This window comes from Lissotriton vulgaris, chromosome 1_1 (assembly GCF_964263255.1).
Source record: "Lissotriton vulgaris chromosome 1_1, aLisVul1.2, whole genome shotgun sequence".
Taxonomy (NCBI): Eukaryota; Metazoa; Chordata; class Amphibia; order Caudata; family Salamandridae; genus Lissotriton; species Lissotriton vulgaris.
In genome coordinates, this window is record NC_141685.1 from 420273251 (window position 1) to 420290652 (window position 17402).

General features: G+C 44.8%; 1 protein-coding gene across 1 annotated transcript in view; it reads right to left on the bottom strand.

Moving 5' to 3' along the window:
* Positions 1 to 17402, bottom strand: part of C8B (complement C8 beta chain) — a 313544-nt gene that overhangs the window by 51405 nt on the left and 244737 nt on the right. The window lies entirely within an intron of this gene.

A 17402-nucleotide genomic window follows, 5' to 3' on the forward strand; every position in this document is an offset into this window, starting at 1 on the left:
CAGTAGGGAAGGTGTTGGAATATAAAATTACAACATTCCTTCTCCAACAGCGCCATCCAGCGCAAGTCGTAGTAACGACTTGCGTTGTAATGGCATCGTTGTAAAGGCACTGCTGTGTAAACACCGCGTTGTACACGATGCTCCCCAGGAGGGATATATCACAACTACTGAAGGTAGAGTCAGATCTCTACTTTGTGACTTTCACCTAATGTGATAGGTAGATGATGTCTCTGTGTGTGCCAGAGAATACCCCTTTGGTTTGTGCGCACCTATTTTCTGCTCTTCCTTGTTTTTATCCCCCAGTAAATATCCAGCGACCTCTGGGAGCATATCAATAGTCATTTTGATTTCTTCCTGCTGGTATTCAGTGACTGGGCACTCCTCAAACTTCTAAATACTCTTCTTCTTATAAACCCCAATCTCTTGTATCCATCTTCTGTTAGTAGACATACAAACCCATCCATGAATAAGCATGGGCGGAAAATCCGTTACGCTCGCGGATTTTGCGGATTTTCGGTAAATTCGCAATCCGCGAGATCCGCGAATTTCCCGCAAAATCCGCAAATTCGAACGCAGCGGATTTTTTGCTGCGTGCGGTGTAAGTTCGCAATTGCGAACTGGTACAAAACCCTCGCAAACTGGCAGAAATCCTTGCGAACTGGCAGAAATCCTTGCGAACACAAAAAGCAGCATTCAGCAGGTTCAAAAGTTCAAACTCATCATTAGTAACCATTCCCTGTAGTGCTTCCTGACAAGGGCCCCTCCAGAGTTCAGTTGCTAGTTGCAACAATTATATGACCCTGCTCTGACCCTCACAGCAGGCTCATAGAATAGCTACAAGTAGGCCACAAAGGTCCTGGAAAAAAAAATTGCACTGCAACAGAAAGCAAATTACAGATAAGGAAGCAGGTGCCAGACTGGAATTTTAAAACAGTGACACATTAATAAATCAACCCCAAATTAATTCATGTCAGTTGAAGCAGGCAGGTGTGCTTGCTTTTCCCTCCCATAATCTACAGTGATGATGAACCAGAGGGTGGCATTGATGCACCAGAGGATGGCATGGGTAAAACAGAGGGTGGCAGGGGTGAAACAGAGGGTTCTGGGAACCTGTGATGATGAACCAGACGTAGAAACAACATAATCGTGACCGTTGCGAGCCGACATGTAAGTTCGCAATTGCGAACTGGTACAAAACCCTCGCGAACTGGCAGAAATCCTTGCGAACTGGCAGAAATTCTTGCGAACACAAAAAAAGCATTCAGCAGGTTCAAAAGTTCAAACTCATCATTAGTAACCATTCCCTGTAGTGCTTCCTGACAAGGGCCCCTCCAGAGTTCAGTTGCTAGTTGCAACAATTATATGACCCTGCTCTGACCCTCACAGCAGGCTCATAGAATAGCTACAAGTAGGCCACAAAGGTCCTGGAAAAAAAAATTGCACTGCAACAGAAAGCAAATTACAGATAAGGAAGCAGGTGCCAGACTGGAATTTTAAAACAGTGACACATTAATAAATCAACCCCAAATGAATTCATGTCAGTTGAAGCAGGCAGGTGTGCTTGCTTTTCCCCCCCATAATCTACAGTGATGATGAACCAGAGGGTGGCATTGATGCACCAGAGGATGGCATGGGTAAAACAGAGGGTGGCAGGGGTGAAACAGAGGGTTCTGGGAACCTGTGATGATGAACCAGACATAGAAACAACATAATCGTGACCGTTGCGAGCCGACATGTAAGTTCGCAATTGCGAACTGGTACAAAACCCTCGCGAACTGGCAGAAATCCTTGCGAACTGGCAGAAATCTTTGCGAACACAAAAAAAAGAAAAATGCGCGAGAATTTGCGGATTTTGCGGATTGCGAGTTCGCAAATTCGCAAAATTCGCGAACGCCAGATTCGCAAAATTCGCCCATGCTTATCCATGAATGTTAGCTTAAGTTTTTTTTCTAACTTTAATCCTGATTATATTAGATTCACCTAAAAATATAGTGGCAGTACGCCTGCTCAATTCTGTGGGAAAAATCTGTTTAGACAACCCCTAGTGGACATGTAGTTTGTAACGGGGGGCATATTCTCAAGGACTTATCGCCAAGTTATCTGCACTTTATCGCAGCCAACGTGGCGATAAATTTATCGCCCCACTCACAAGCTGGTGCTAACAGCTGATAACACTAGTTTACCTGCGATCGCAACCACAAAAAACATTGCGACAGTTGAGCTCGGCAACTAACTCTAATGATATGCAGAGTAGGCGTTCCCGTGCAAAAAGCCGCGAAAGCACCACTCCGCACCATTCTCAACGACCAGCCATATCTGCGATAAGATCCCAAATCAGGCGTTAAGGCGCGTTAGCAGCAGAAATTTAACACCTGCTCTTACCTGGTATAAAGTCAGATGACAACCTGCACCATAAAAGGGAGCCCAGCCCAGAGCCACACCAGAAGAACAACAGATGCCATGGAGCCACTGATAATGCAGCTCGGAGCCCCAAGAGGGCCACAACACCCACCGCCACCACCCGCAGAACCCTCCCCCCAACCCCCGTACCTCCCTGCTCCGGACTACAACAAAGGCAGCTCAGACAAAGACAGCGAACCTTCAGAAAATGCACCAGCCTGTCAGACCTAACACCAGAGGATGTCATTGCCCACTACAGGCTCAACAGAACAACCATCTTCCGCATCCTAAACATCATAGCCCACAGACTGACGGTACCAACACAATGGACAACCAATACCCCTCCTCAGACAAATCTGCTGGCTGTGCTGCATCTGTTGGCCTCTGGTACCTTCCAACCAACAACTGCCAGAGTCAGAGGAGTCTCAAAGCCAGCCCTATCAAAGTTTCATCACAACTGTTTTGGATGCCATCATCAACTTTGTTACCCCAGCACCTTCACTTCCCCCACACTGCACAGGAACAGCTGGAGACAAATCAAGGCTCCTATGCCATAGCTGGCTTCACGCACGTGTTGGGGGCAATTGACTGCACACATGTCCTACTTGTGCCCCCTGCAGACACTGCACACAATTACTGCAATAGAAAGCACACGCATTCCATCAATGTGTAGGCAATAGTGGACCACCAGGGACTCTTTACCAATGTCGTTGCCAACTACCCAGGCAGTTTGCATGATTCCTACATCTTCCGGCAGTCCATCATCAACCAGAACTTCCAGGATGGCACCTATGGAAATGCACTGCTCGTTGGTAAATACCAAATGAACACACCACACACTCCAACTCCACAACCATGCAACTCACAACTCTGGTAATGCACACGTTACATACTCAAATATAACATGTCAAAACAACATGCCCACCCACCATACACAACACCACAACCTACTGTGGTAACCTGGGCCAGCCGAGTACATGAGCAATCAACGGCACATCACCTCAGCCACATAACAGCAGATTGTGGGGAGAGGAGGGAACCAGGCATGTGTGAAGGATGCAAGTGACCCATGAATGGGAATGTACACAATGCCAAGTGTGGCATGGATGTGCTGGACAGACTGCAGTAAGCAGACCACAGAAATATCCATGTTGACATTAACCCTGGGCGGAGTTCGCGGAGTGGGGCTTCGCGGAGCTACGCGAAGTGGGCGAGAAACTACGCCCACCTCCGCACTCCGCGTAGCCCCACTCCGCAAAACCACTGGCCGGCAGCCCCGCAACCCGCCTCCCTCCCTCCCTAAATACTTTAAAATAAAGGAACGCAATAATTTTAAAAGCACTTACCTTGCCGCCGCTGGCCGCCGCGTTCCCCGGGGCTCGTTCTCTTCCGTCTTCCGTATTTTGCAGTAATGCGCATGCGCGGGCGGCCGCGCATGCGCATTTTCTCGTGAAAATGCGCATGCGCGGCCGTCCGCGCATGCGCATTACTGCAAAATACGGAAGACGGAAGAGAACGAGCCCCGGGGAACGCGGCGGCCAGCGGCGGCAAGGTAAGTGCTTTTAAAATTATTGCGTTCCTTTATTTTAAAGTATTTAGGGAGGGCGGGAGGGAGGCGGGTGGCGGCCAGCTACGCTCCGTCTGCGGAGCGTGCGTAGTGCCGCCTGGCTCCGCCAGCTCCGCAAAATGCGGAGTAGGCGGAACTACGCACACTCCGCAGACGGAGCGTAGCTGGCCGCCCACGGTTAGTTGACATACACTACTGGTGTTTCCAGTGTAGTGGACAGTGGATGCAACCATGTTACCTAAGGCAGTGGGATAGACCTGGGACATGTAGCTGTGTCGAACCCCCCTGTAAGTGTAAGCAGTGTGGACTGGCATACGACAGTCAAGCGTAGGGGTGTGGTTGATCAACCCGGGGCTCTGGGCGTGGTTACGTTTTGGCCTTGCCAAGGAAGTAACTAATGCGTGTGTCTCGGTTGTAGTGTTGGCGTCAACCCGTCCCGCAATGAACAATGTTGCAATGTAGCTGCCCCCGGAGTGCGGGCTCGGCCGAAGGGTTAAATGAGGGAGCGCAAGTCCGCTTGGGGTCAGGACTCATACATGCCAACTGTTGCTACTACCGCAGCATAAGCCAAGGTCTACCCTCAACTGCATGCCAAATTCAGCCAGACTTGAACTCTACATCTGTGTCCGCCCTATCTTACCATAGGCCTACACACACCACCCACCTTCAGCGCACAACAGCACAGTGTCATTGTCAGGCTTGTGGATATGCGCAGACAGGCATGACAATGGTATGCCGTAGGGGTGCAAGTGATGCAACTGCGCTACGCACACTAGAAAATCCGCCCGGGGGGATGGAGGAGCAGCAATGAAGCTAAGTAATACACATTGATGCTGCACATTTTCTACAAGCAGTACATGTCAAACAGGAATCACTAAGTCACACATATCACACATCAATGTACCAGTGAGCCTGCCAACACATCATACAGAACCACCTATTGACTCATGTCTCTCTGCACTATCACAGGTGATCAAGGATATGCCCTCTGCGCTTGGATGATGACACCCCTCCGAGCCCCGAACACACAGACCCAGAGGCAGTACAATGCCGCCCACAAACGCACCGGGGGCATCGTAGAACACACATTTGGCATGTTGAAGTCACATTTCAGGTGCCTGGACATCACAGGTGGAAGGCTCCTGTACAGCCCAGACATTGTGTGCAAGATGATCGTTGCATGTTGTGTGTTGTACAACATATGTGTATGCACCAATGCCCCATGGACACAAGTGCCAGATGCACCTGACGATGATGATGAAGATGAGGCAGGTAGACCACATCCCACTGCAGCCGCAGCAGGAATAGCCCATAGGAACACCATCATTGACAATTTCTACACATGAGCACGTCACATTGCGACAGTCCTTAGCAATCATGAGACAGTACGAAATGCCAACAGTCACAGCATGGGCAAATAAATGCATTTCAAGACACATTCCCTGAGTGCATGTCACTCATCTGTACAAGCACATCACTCAGACAAGTGTAAGTGCAACATGTAGTGCTAACAGTTTCATGATTTGATGATAGATGGTGGGTGTTTCACCTCTGTACAGATAGGCTGTTAAGTGTGTCACGTATTCGAAATGCCATTTCTGTGTGTCACAGATAGTAAGAAATCCCACTCGTCGGTGTTTCACATGTGTCACACATCATGCCATACTGGCTGTCATTTGTGACCTACAAGTGATAGCAGGGCTTCTTTGGGGTCAAATTTGTACCACCATGATGTAGGGATGCACCCTGTGACTCAAGTCCCATAACATGAGCAACATGTACGTAAGGGGGAGTCACTGCCCCTACATTCATCCATGCTTTCATACTTGATTGATCATAGACATGTCACGTCTGTGTGCAGGAGGTGTTGATTGTTCTCTGCAATATGAATGGGAGATGTGGTTTCAAAGTATGCTCCATGTATGTTTACACATTGACGCAGTTTACATACAGACTGCATGTCAATGAACATTGTGACTGTTTGTGAGGGGAGGCCCATTTGATGCGGGACAATGGATATTTGTTCTCCGTCACGGATGTGAGGTTGTACTCATACATTGTCATCTCACAGTTCTTTTCTTTGCTTTAATGGTGCATTTTCCCGCATGACATGTGGGAATTGCGGGCCTGTCGTTGGTTATTGCTGATTTTTGTATCGCGGTTTGGGACATAGCCGCTTTTTTTGCGTTCGTACTTCACATTCCTGTGGCATCGCATTGATTTTTCCGCATTCATTTGACGCAGTATCGTGAGGCTTTCGCATGGTACCACAGTGTTGAGAATGCAACGTTAACACAGCATTATTTTACTGTGATAGACTGCGATGTGAAGAGTTGCGTTAAACTTGTTTTGCAATATTTATCCCATGTTCTTGCGAATATCCCCCACAGTTTCTTAACATCAAATGCACTTGGCAATTCCATACTGATTTTACATTTTAGTTATGCTAGCCTACCTCCAAATATGCTACATATTTAAATATAAATATGTGTACATCATAATAAGAAACAAATAAAGGTGACATACCTGTAAATGTAAACAGTGAGATAAACCAAGGATAATTTTATATATATATAGTGTAGATGTATGTGCGGACGTCATTATCTGTGTGCATGCCTGACAGCTCTCCTTTCACCACACTCTCCTCAGCAACATATTTCATATTTATTTGTGGTCAGAACATAACCAGTAAATAAGAATGCCAATGAAAAGTCTGACCTACTCCTCATAACAGAAGCGTCCCTAATGCTTTGTTGGATCACTTCTAGGAAGCTCCAATTGGGATCCTGCATTGACTGTGTGTTTCCAATGGAGCCCTCATGATCTTTAACCCTATTTATGGCTTATATTGTATTATAATGTTTTGATCGCTTGGTTTTTCTTTTCTGGCCAGATGGACACAGAAATGCAAATATTACATTCAAAATATTGACGTTCGACAACTGTTTATGAATCTTTTTCTACTTTATATAAGAATTCTGTCCCATGTATGGTGTTTGCACAGGCCATTTATGTTGTACAAGTGTGCTGAAATCCAGCTTTTGAGCTCGTTGCAACCACAAATGGGCCCATTCGCACGAGACCTCTCTGCTCACACCGCAAATCAGTGCGAAGTGCATTCAGCCCAACTCTTCAATCTGCAGCATCTACTGCTCACAGGGACTGCCAAAGCAAAGCTCCAGCAACATGCAATGCTGGCCATCTTTTCACGTTTAACAGACAGCCTCTCGCGATACTCTCCCTGCTCCTCACTGCCCTCTTCAACGTGATCGGCACTCATTGCACGAACTTGAGAAGGTAAACTTCAGTAGGCATAACCTGTTGGCTGCATCTGACCTGCGGTTCATCGCTGTTGGCCTCAACTTGTGACTTTGACCGGATCCATCGTGACCAGATATCCCTAGCTGGTGATTCTGCTTTTTGGCAATATTTTCACTAAAGTCTTTAAAAACTCATATCACAAGATCTACTGATTGGATGTTTGTCATTTTGATCTTATTTTATTTCTTACTAACTTGGTGTGGGGTACTTTGTGTGTGGTATTATTCACTTTATTACTGTTTGAAGTGTTGTACAAATACTTTTCATATTGCCTTCAAGTTAAGGCTGACTACTCTGTGCCAAAAAACTAGGGGGTTACGCACATTTTAATTTGGGGTTTGTTTGTGCCGTACATGTGACAAGGACTGCAGTTGCTTCTTGACCAGAGCTCACGCCCAGTCAACAAGTAACCCAATTTCTCAAAGCTGCCATGGCCCAATCATGCTCCTATAACTACGTTCTAGTCTCAGCCCACAGCAGTGCGAAGTTGGTTTAAATCTTTTTGCCAGGGCTGATTTGGGTTTCTAGTTAGGCCCTGCTTTTCAAAATCCTAGAGGCTGCAGGAACAGATTGCCCATCATTTAATTTCCATTAATTTTTGCAAAGACTTAGCCCTTATTTGGAGTTCAGCAGACAGATTATTCAGTGATGTGACAAATATCACGTCGGCAGCATTGCACATGTCCTTGGATATAATCAGGGCCACAGGAATTATGCTGCAGGGCAGCACCAAATTATGTGGTAGTGTTGACTAAATTAGGGGGCAAGAAAAGTCAATACATGTGGCACATTTTTTATAGTATTAAAATGTTATGTTGTGCTTTTTACACATGGTAATATTGTCTGGGCAAAGATCTCACCTCGTTAGTATCAGTTTATTAACTAAATAAATAAATAAGCATTTGAAAGATGACTAGTTAACTGTTACAAAGGGCATTCCCTTACGAGAATACATAGCTGCATTTTCTGTAACTTTCGATCCGTTTGAGCTAGAAATAAATATTGTCAAACTGTCAAAAAAGATTTATTGCATAATTGATTAAAATTATTACAATTTACACATAATAAAAATGTTAATTCGAAAATTTAATACATTCTACTAAAAATGGTTTCTCCTCCCCAGTTAGGAAATAATGTAAAATTATGTTTAAAAACTTTCTTCCAGAGATACTCCCCCATCTAAAGTTCTCAAAGTGATTTTACAAGTTCATGCAAGTTATTACAATCCCTGGAATTAGGGTGTCCCAGTGTCCCGCATCTTGGGCGGCCCCCTGTTCAGCTTGAGTCAAACATTTTTTCACCTCTGCCAGAAACTTAGTTCCTCTGCATGCCATGAAGATAGAACTCCCTCCCAGCCAACTTGTTATAGCTTGTCTTCAGGAACGGATATTTAGCTCATTAAAGATGGATTTCAGAAGTCTTTGCCTCTGTGCCATAAGTACCGGGCAAACACACAGAAAATGGGCTAAAGATTCAGATTTGTACCCGCATAGTCGACATTGCTCAGTCTGGTGGACTCCTTTCCAGGAAGATAGTAGGTCCTTCGAGATGTGCATACCCATCCTATAGTCCATAAAAGCTTTTTCTAGATGCTTGTTAAAATGGGAAGTTAAATAGGCATGTGGTTTTCCTGCTGTAAAAGAATTTATAATAGACCAGCCGTTTCGCCATTTTATGAATGTACCTTTATCTTCTTGAAAAGATTTCTTTTTTGCTGCCATGTTGGCCATTCTACTTAAACTTACTTTGACCATCCCGCCTTCCCATGCTGCTTCCAACTCCAGCTCTTTCACACAGACTTTCAAGTACTTTCCCCAGGTACACGGGGTTCCGGACTCCCCTTGATTTTTTATTTCTTCCCAGCTTAGCCAGTCCATTGAATCTGGATCTGCAGATCTGAGTTTGTTGCACAGTTTTACGAAGCGCTCATGCTCCTATATTTCTGGTTTTGCAGACCAAATTCAAGCTTAACTTGCGAAGCTGAGGCACATTTTGGGAGATTAAAAACAGCTTTATAGATTTTAGTTTATAGGTCATTTAGTACGTCGGCTTCCTTACCACACCAGGTGACCAGACCATAGGACAGGGTGGGCAAAATTTGGGCCGACATGACTTTCAACAGATGCTTATAATTAGGGCAGCCCATCTTTGCATTTAGTAAGCGGTAAGCGAAAATCAGGGTTTGAGCTTTTGCACATATTGCTGTTTTGTGCTCCGTTTGTTTTGCTCCCTGAGATATTGTAATTCCGAGGTACTTGAAAGACCCTTGTTCTTCCATCTTTGCCCCGTTCGCCATCCATATGTACCTGAGTTTTTTGGGGTCCACTAGGCGGACCACTTTTGTTTTTTCTTTGTTTAGGTCCAGACCTTCCTGTTTCAAATAAGCTACTGATTTATTTAGTGCTCTTTGTAGTCCTATTGGCGTTTTCCTCAGCAATACTATGTCGTCTGCGTATTGCAGGCAAGGGATTAGATGATTAGACAGTGATGGCGGGTGAACTTCATCCGAGTCTAACACGGTTGAGAGGTCGGAAAGGAAGAGGTTGAAAAGAGTAGGCGCTAAAACACATACTTGTTTTAGGCCTTGGTGGGTTGGTATGCTCCTCGTTGTATAGGCTCCGTTGCCCAGTTTCACTCTTGCCCAGGTATTTTGGTGTAGAGCTTTTATTGCCTTTAAAAGATTGGTCAGTGCACCCCATGTCTTTAGTTTTTCCCATAATCGCTCTCTGTTAACCCGGTCGTATGCCGATTTGATGTCGACAAAGCAAGCGTACAACCGTGCTTCCTTCGCTACCGCTCTGTCCATTAATAATGACAGGCAGGTCAGATTGGTAATTGTTTCCATCTTCCACCTGAAGCCTGTTTGCATCCAGGGGATTCTGTTTGTTTCTTCAATCCAATCTTGCAGGTGTAAAAGGATGCAAGAGGCGTAGAGCTTTGCCTCCACATCTATTAAAGATATAAGCCTGTAGTTTGTTGGTTTACGGTGGTCACCATGTTTAAAAATTGGGTGAATAACACTGCCCTTCCAGGATGACGGGACCTGATCTTCTTTATAAATACGATTGAAAAGTGGCGTTAGAGTTTCTGCCCAGAAGGCCGGGTCATGTTTGAAGATGGCGTTTGAAGCTGCACCTTCTGCCTTTAGTCTTTTATTTTTATTTTTATTTTTTATTGAAGTCTTGGACACAGAAAAGCATAACGTTAATTAACCCGAATGTACACAAAACATCAAAAATTAGAAAGCACACATATCACCATGACAGTAAATTTGAGCAATGAAGATAAATACTGAAGGGAGATAGGGAAACACAAAGTAAAAAAGAAAGAAAAAAAAAAAGAAAAAAACAAACATATATGCCCTCAGGCTTAATTAACATCAAAACAGAATGAACCCCATATTTTCTCGAACTTCCGAATCGACCCCACTCTTTGAGCATACACTTGTTCACTGTTTCTAACTTTTTGCATTTTATAACGCCATTCATGTACGTTGGGGCAATATTGCGATCGCCAATTTTGAAGAATTAATGATCATGCCACAGCCATAGCGATATATATGAATTTCACTAATTGCCCTTCTAGCATTATTTCAGGATCAAATCCATACAAAATCATTTTATAGTTAACAGAAATTGAGATTTCGCACTGGTTTTGCAGAAACGTGAATATATTTTCCCAAAAAGGAACAATTTTGGGACATTTAGCAACCAAATGCGACCAATTAGCAGAGTCATGCTGTAAACACCTATAACAATTCGAAGAGCATTCAGGATACATCTTATTAATTTTGTCCGGGGTTAAATACAGAAGCCATTTACTGAAAAACAGCATTCTGCGCCAATTGGCCCCTCTCAATGCAGAAAAATTCAACACATTAATTCTTTTCCATACGGTGGGCGTTAATACCATGTTTTCCTGGTCTAGCCATTTATTACTTGCTTTGCCACATAGATTCGGATCCCTGTTCATGGTTAAACGTCGTTTCCACTCTCCTGGCTTCCTTTCTAGTATTGACAGAAAAAGTTCAGTGAATAGTGTATCCGGGGGGAAAAGATGTGTGGGATCTAATTGAAGCAAGACACCATGAATCAGCTTATATGAGCCCAGTAATATAAAATTGCCCTGAACCCGGGCCGTCAAATCTGACATCCTAATCCAGGTATCATTTTTTAAAAAATCATTCAGTTTCCTGAACCCTATTTTCTGCCATTTTTCTATTAACTCCAAATTAATATCCACCCCAAAGAATGAAAAAACGGAGCTAATGGGAGAGAATATATTGAGAAATGAGAGAGAGTGCCTCTTTAGAAGTGCTGTGCGTCTTTTAAAAAACCAGTGCAAAACCTTATACCTAACTGTTTTTGGTGATTTGAAAACTTGAAGCGGTGAGGGAATCTGAGCTTCTTTACAAATCAAATCAAAGAAAAAATTAATAAAACGTTGTTGGGTATTGTCCTTATATCTAGTCAAAAATTGAGCCAAATAAGCATTATAATAGTCTTTCAGATTGGGAAGAGCAAGCCCTCCTTGTTCCTTATCCTCAAATAAAGTGTGCAAAGCAATGCGTGGTGTCTTTTTAGCCCATATAAAGGAAGAAAACAAAGATTCAGCCTTAGAGAAAAATGAGCCAGGCAGAGCGCAAGAAATAGTTGAAAATAGAAAATTGAAAATCGGAAGAACCGACATCTTAATTAGAGCAATACGTCCCATAATAGTTAATGGTAGGGAATTCCATCTTTCAAACATTACTCGGACTTTCTGCAGCATTGGTACAAAATTCAAACTACAAAGATCAGTAACTGAAGATGAAAACCATATCCCCAAGTATCTTTTTGGTTTATTATTAATGCAAGACTTTAGGTCAGGATGAATTACAGGCTTAATGCCCCCGCACACTATAATTTCAGTTTTTTTTTATTTATCCGATATCCCCCCAGAACCTCAAACTCTTCGAAAATTTGTAGGGCCTGAGCTAGACATTGTATTTCTGGCCTAATTAGCAGGATTATGTCGTCTGCGTAAAGTTTGATTTTAGGCATTAAGTTAATAGGGGGAAGTAACAGTGGAGCTTTCCTAATTGCAGTAGCTAACGGCTCTATGAAAAAAGCTAATAATATCAGGGACAGTGGGCAGCCTTGTCTAGTGCCGCGTTTCACCGAAACAAGTCCCACTGATTCTGTATTGATAATGATATTGGCCCTAGCCCCAGAATAAAGATTCCGTATTAGATCTATTATTACATCTGGAATGCCGAAGTGCTGTAAAATAACAAAAAGTGTCTCCCATACCACCAAATCAAAAGCTTTTTCAGCATCAAATAATAAAATTAATGCTGGAATCTTTCGTGCTTCAAAGAAATCAAGAGCCTCCGTTAGAAAATGAGTATTGGTCAACAGCGGCCTTCCGGCAACAAAACCATTTTGATCTCCATGAATCAGATCTGCGGCAAAAGAATTAAAACGAGTGGATAATAGTTTAGTGGTAATTTTATTATCTGTGTTCAATAACGTAATGGGTCTATAAGAGTTCGGGTCTGTCGGGGGTTTGCCCTTTTTAAGAAAGCTTACCACTGTTCCTTCCCGAAATGAATCCGGAACATGTCCGCCCATCAACATAAATTTTAATAGTTGTATAAAAAAATCCGCAAAGGCGCTGAAAAAAACTTAAAGAAATTCTATGGGGAACCCATCAGTGCCAGCAGCTTTCCCGAGTGGGAGCTGATGAACTACTTTCTCTACTTCCTCTCGCGAAAAGGGGATCACCATACTCGTTTGATCAAATGAAGAAAGAGTGGGAAGAGATTGTTTTTCCAAGTACTTCAATACATTTTGATGGTCTATCAACGCTTGGGTATCATAAATTTTCTTATAATGTGCGACCATAATATCGCCAATTTCGATTGGATCCGAAGTGATTCTAAAAGTCTCAGGAGAGTTCAAAGAATGTATTAAATTCGACGAGGCTTGTTCTCTGGCCAGCCACGCCAAGAGTTTGCCAGTAAAATTACTTTCTTCATAGGTTTTTTGAGATCTCTTACGAAAAATCTCCTCACTCTGAGTATAGAGCTCCTGAGAGAACTCTCTTTTGGCCGCAATTAGTTGGTCATATAGCGATCTATCTAAGTTATATTGCATACGTATAGTCAGATCCTGTATTTTCTGTTGAAGCGCTTTATTCCTGTTCTTGACGGCCAATGAATCGACTGCATCTCTCCCAATGACCAGCACTCGAATATATGCCTTCAGAGAGTCCCAAACATAGTTGAGGGGGGCTGTACCCACATTCCGTGCGAGAAAATCTGAAATTTCTGTTTTAATACCCTCCACCCAGGTCTCATCAGTCAGATATTTCTTATTAAAGACCCAGCGCTTCGGGGTTCTTACCCTATCTACCGATCCTACTTCCATAATATTCATAGCATGATCTGAGAATCCGTTATAGAGCATCATCTGTTTGGAGAAAATAATTTGACGTGAAATTATAAAGAAATCAATTTGAGAGGAGGATTTGTACCTGCCGGACCAACAGGTATATTCCCTTTTATCCGGGTTTTGATTACGCCAGGGGTCCCATAAATTAAAAAGCGCCATATTATTCCTCAACGATCTAAGGGATTTAGGATTATATTGAACCATCGGCTTGCTGGATGAATCCAGCACTTTATTCATCATAATATTAAAATCCCCGCCTATAATAATTTCCCCACTGACCATTAACAAGGAATGAAAAAGCTCCTCATATACCTCTGGTCTATCCTCCGTTGGAGCGTAAAAACTAACAAACGTCACAGGGTTGTTTCTATTAGGAATAACACAGGTGGCCCAACACCATCGGCCCATCCCATCATGCTCCACCTGACCCACTTGGGCTTCTAGTTTTTTACTCAAAAATAGTGCAACTCCCTTCTGTGACTCGGAACATGCAGATAATACTCTACAAGATGCCCAACTTTTAAATATAGAAAATTCCTCATTTTTCGACCTGGGTATGTGGGTTTCCTGTAACAGAATCACATCCGGCTGTTGCGTTTTAACCCATAGTTCTATTGCTCTCATTTTTTTCCTATTATTTAGGCCATTTACGTTAAAGGAAATAATTTTTACCCCCATACTCGAAAATCTAAACAAAGGAAAATCACTACATAACTAATCCCCAAATCTGATAGCAGACCATTATTAAGCCCAACATTGCTGGGAGTACCACACTTCAGAATTAACAACATTCTTAGACTTCCAGCTGTGTACAAGTAGATATATAGAATCATCCAAGACTTCTTTTTTTTATTTCTTGCCCCGTACCACCCTCCCCCTCCCCACCCTCTCCCTCTAGTCCCCCCATCCTTATGGCTCTTCCCCCACGCCCGCCATTCAGTCCCTCCCCGACCCATGAGGTGCCTTGAATTAGCACCCCTTAACCTTTCTCGGAGTCCAGTCCCCATCCTCCTCCCCCCTCGCACAACAACAAAAAATGTTTTAGTATTCAGCAAGATAAGTAATCTCCTCTGCCTGCCGATAGACTTCCATAATTCGAAAAAGTCACCAAAAAAAAAAAAAACACAAGTTCACAAAGAAACTTCTATACTAAAGTTCAAAGGGCAGTCTCACAGCCCAGATTCATTGGTCCTTAGAGATCATGGTTAACAGACCCTGTGCTTCGTCAATATCCGAAAATAAATGAAATTTGCCCTTAACCAGAACTTTCAGTTTTGATTGCTGAGCAATCTTAGCTTGCGCTCCCCTGTCCTTGAACAATTGTAGCATTTTTACGAATTCCTTCCTCCTTCTAGCTGCTGCAGCGGACATATCCGAGAAGATCCGGCATTTAGCAGAGGGGTTAGCTGAAAATTGCCTCTGCTTGAAGGCCTTAGACAGGATAGTTTCTTTCACTCGGATATCTGCAAAATTGACAAGGATAGTCCGGGGTAGAGAGGAATTTGGAAATGGTTGAGCAGGAACACGATGTGCTCGTGTGATCGTCAAATCCCCTTTAAATTCTGGAATGACCTCATGGAGGAAGAAGGAGGTAAGCCACTGTATTATATCAGAACCTTCAATTTTCTCGGGGACTCCCACGATTCTAAGGTTCGACCTCCTATTATAATTTTCCATTTCGTCTAGCTTTATTTCTAGAGACCTAGGGCCCGATGTAGGTAAATGGGTTTTTCCGATTTAAAAATACCGAGGCGGGCCGAATCGGTATTCAGAAATCGGAAAACGAGATGTAGGAAAAAAACTCCGAAAAAATACCGATTTGGTCGGCATCGGTATTGTGATTCGATACGTACCGAATCGGCACGGACCGATTCGCAAAGTACCGATTCGGCTACCACCGAATCGGAAATTACCGATTCGGCAAAATCCGAATCGGCAATTACCGATTCGGAGGTCGGAATACACCCCCATGGCCAAAAAGCCCATAGGAATGCATTGAACGATCCGAATCGGTAAAATCCGATTCGGTTAAATCCGATTCGGTAAAATCCGATTCGGTAAAATCCGATACAGCCAATGAGGTGGATCCACACTCCCCCACCCAAGCAGGGAGTGGCAACCCAGGCAGGTGCAGCTCATTAAGAACATTCTGGAGAGCCAGCCTGAGCTGAACACTCACAGTGAGCAGCAGTGGGAGCAGGAGGCAGAGAACTGTGGAGAGCAAGATGGCAAACACCAGTGAGAGCCAGAAGGCTGGCCAGAAGAGAAAGCCAAAGTTCAGTAGCATGGAGCTGCAGGTGTTGGTGGGGGAGGTGGTGAGGGTGCACAGGCAGCTCTTCGGGAGGCTGTCCCTCACTGTGCCGGACAGCACGAAGAGGAGGCTCTGGAGTGAGATAGCAGAAAAGGTCAACGCAGTAGGTGTCACCCCCAGGTCCCTTGATGACCTTAAAAAACGCTTCTATGACATTTGCAGCCTGACCAAACGAAAGATGGCTGAGATCCAGAGGCAAGCTGGACTGACAGGTGGGGGCAGGAACCCGGCGCCACCCCTCACTGAGCTGGAGGAACTGGTGTCCAGCACCATCGAGAGGGAATGTGTGACAGGAATCGGGGCCCTGGATAGCTCAGCCAGAGCTACAGCTACAGGTAAGAAGCATGCGCATCATGACACACCCTACCAAACACCTCCCCTTTAGACACAATGCACAGGCAAACCCCAGCCCAGTACTGTAACCAACATACAAGAGAAAAGCATCATGGTATATGTAGTCAGCAGAAGTTAGCAAAATATGGCAGTGCAGAACCACAAGATAGAAAAGAGTGGAACACATTCAAAGGAGATGCAAGGACATGTGCAATGCTTTAATTGTAGTCACTGTAATACATCGGCACTCAATTTACAAATGCTTCTTTATACCTAGGGGCACCATCAGTCGGAGGACCACATGCTACAGAGGCACCAGCACCAACTACCAGTGCGGTGGCAGGGCCTAGCACGAGTCAGGCTGCCGAGGAGGAGGAGGAGGACAACAGCATTGACCAGGGTAATGAGGGAGACCTGGTAATCGACTATGCATTCCTACACTCCCCACAAATGTCAGGCACACCCCCCTTGCTGTTCTCCCCTGAGAACTCTCCGACAAGGGCCCACCCTGCACCTACACCACCTCCTGCCACGAGTATGGCTGTGGCTCCAGTCAACCCTGTCCAGGGAGCAGCGGGTCAGGCCCGGCCACCACCACACCCGCACCAGTGGCACCCCAGCCCACACAGCAGGGCGGCAGCAGCAGTACCCGGAGGCGTGCCATTTCAAGCACTGCAGTGCCGGCACCGGAGGGCAGTGTCTTCCAGGGCCTTGAAGGCAGCATGGTAAAAATCCAACGGCAGCAGGCAAAGTCCATCATGGCCTGCCAGCGCCAGCTCCGCCAGCACAACCTGCAGATGGGCGAGATGGTGAAAGGTTTCAAGGCATTTGTAGACACTAACAAGGAGGTTGCTGCAGGTCTTGGCAGGCTGACCACAGCCATAACACAGTTATGCGGAAGACTTGAGGAGCACGAGCACTCGCGCAGGCGGGATGCCCGCGTGCAAAACCGCTCCATCAGCCGCCTTGCTGCTGCGACCGCGCAACTGTGTCAGCGTGGTGCCAATATGGAGGCAAGTCTGACACAAAACACCGC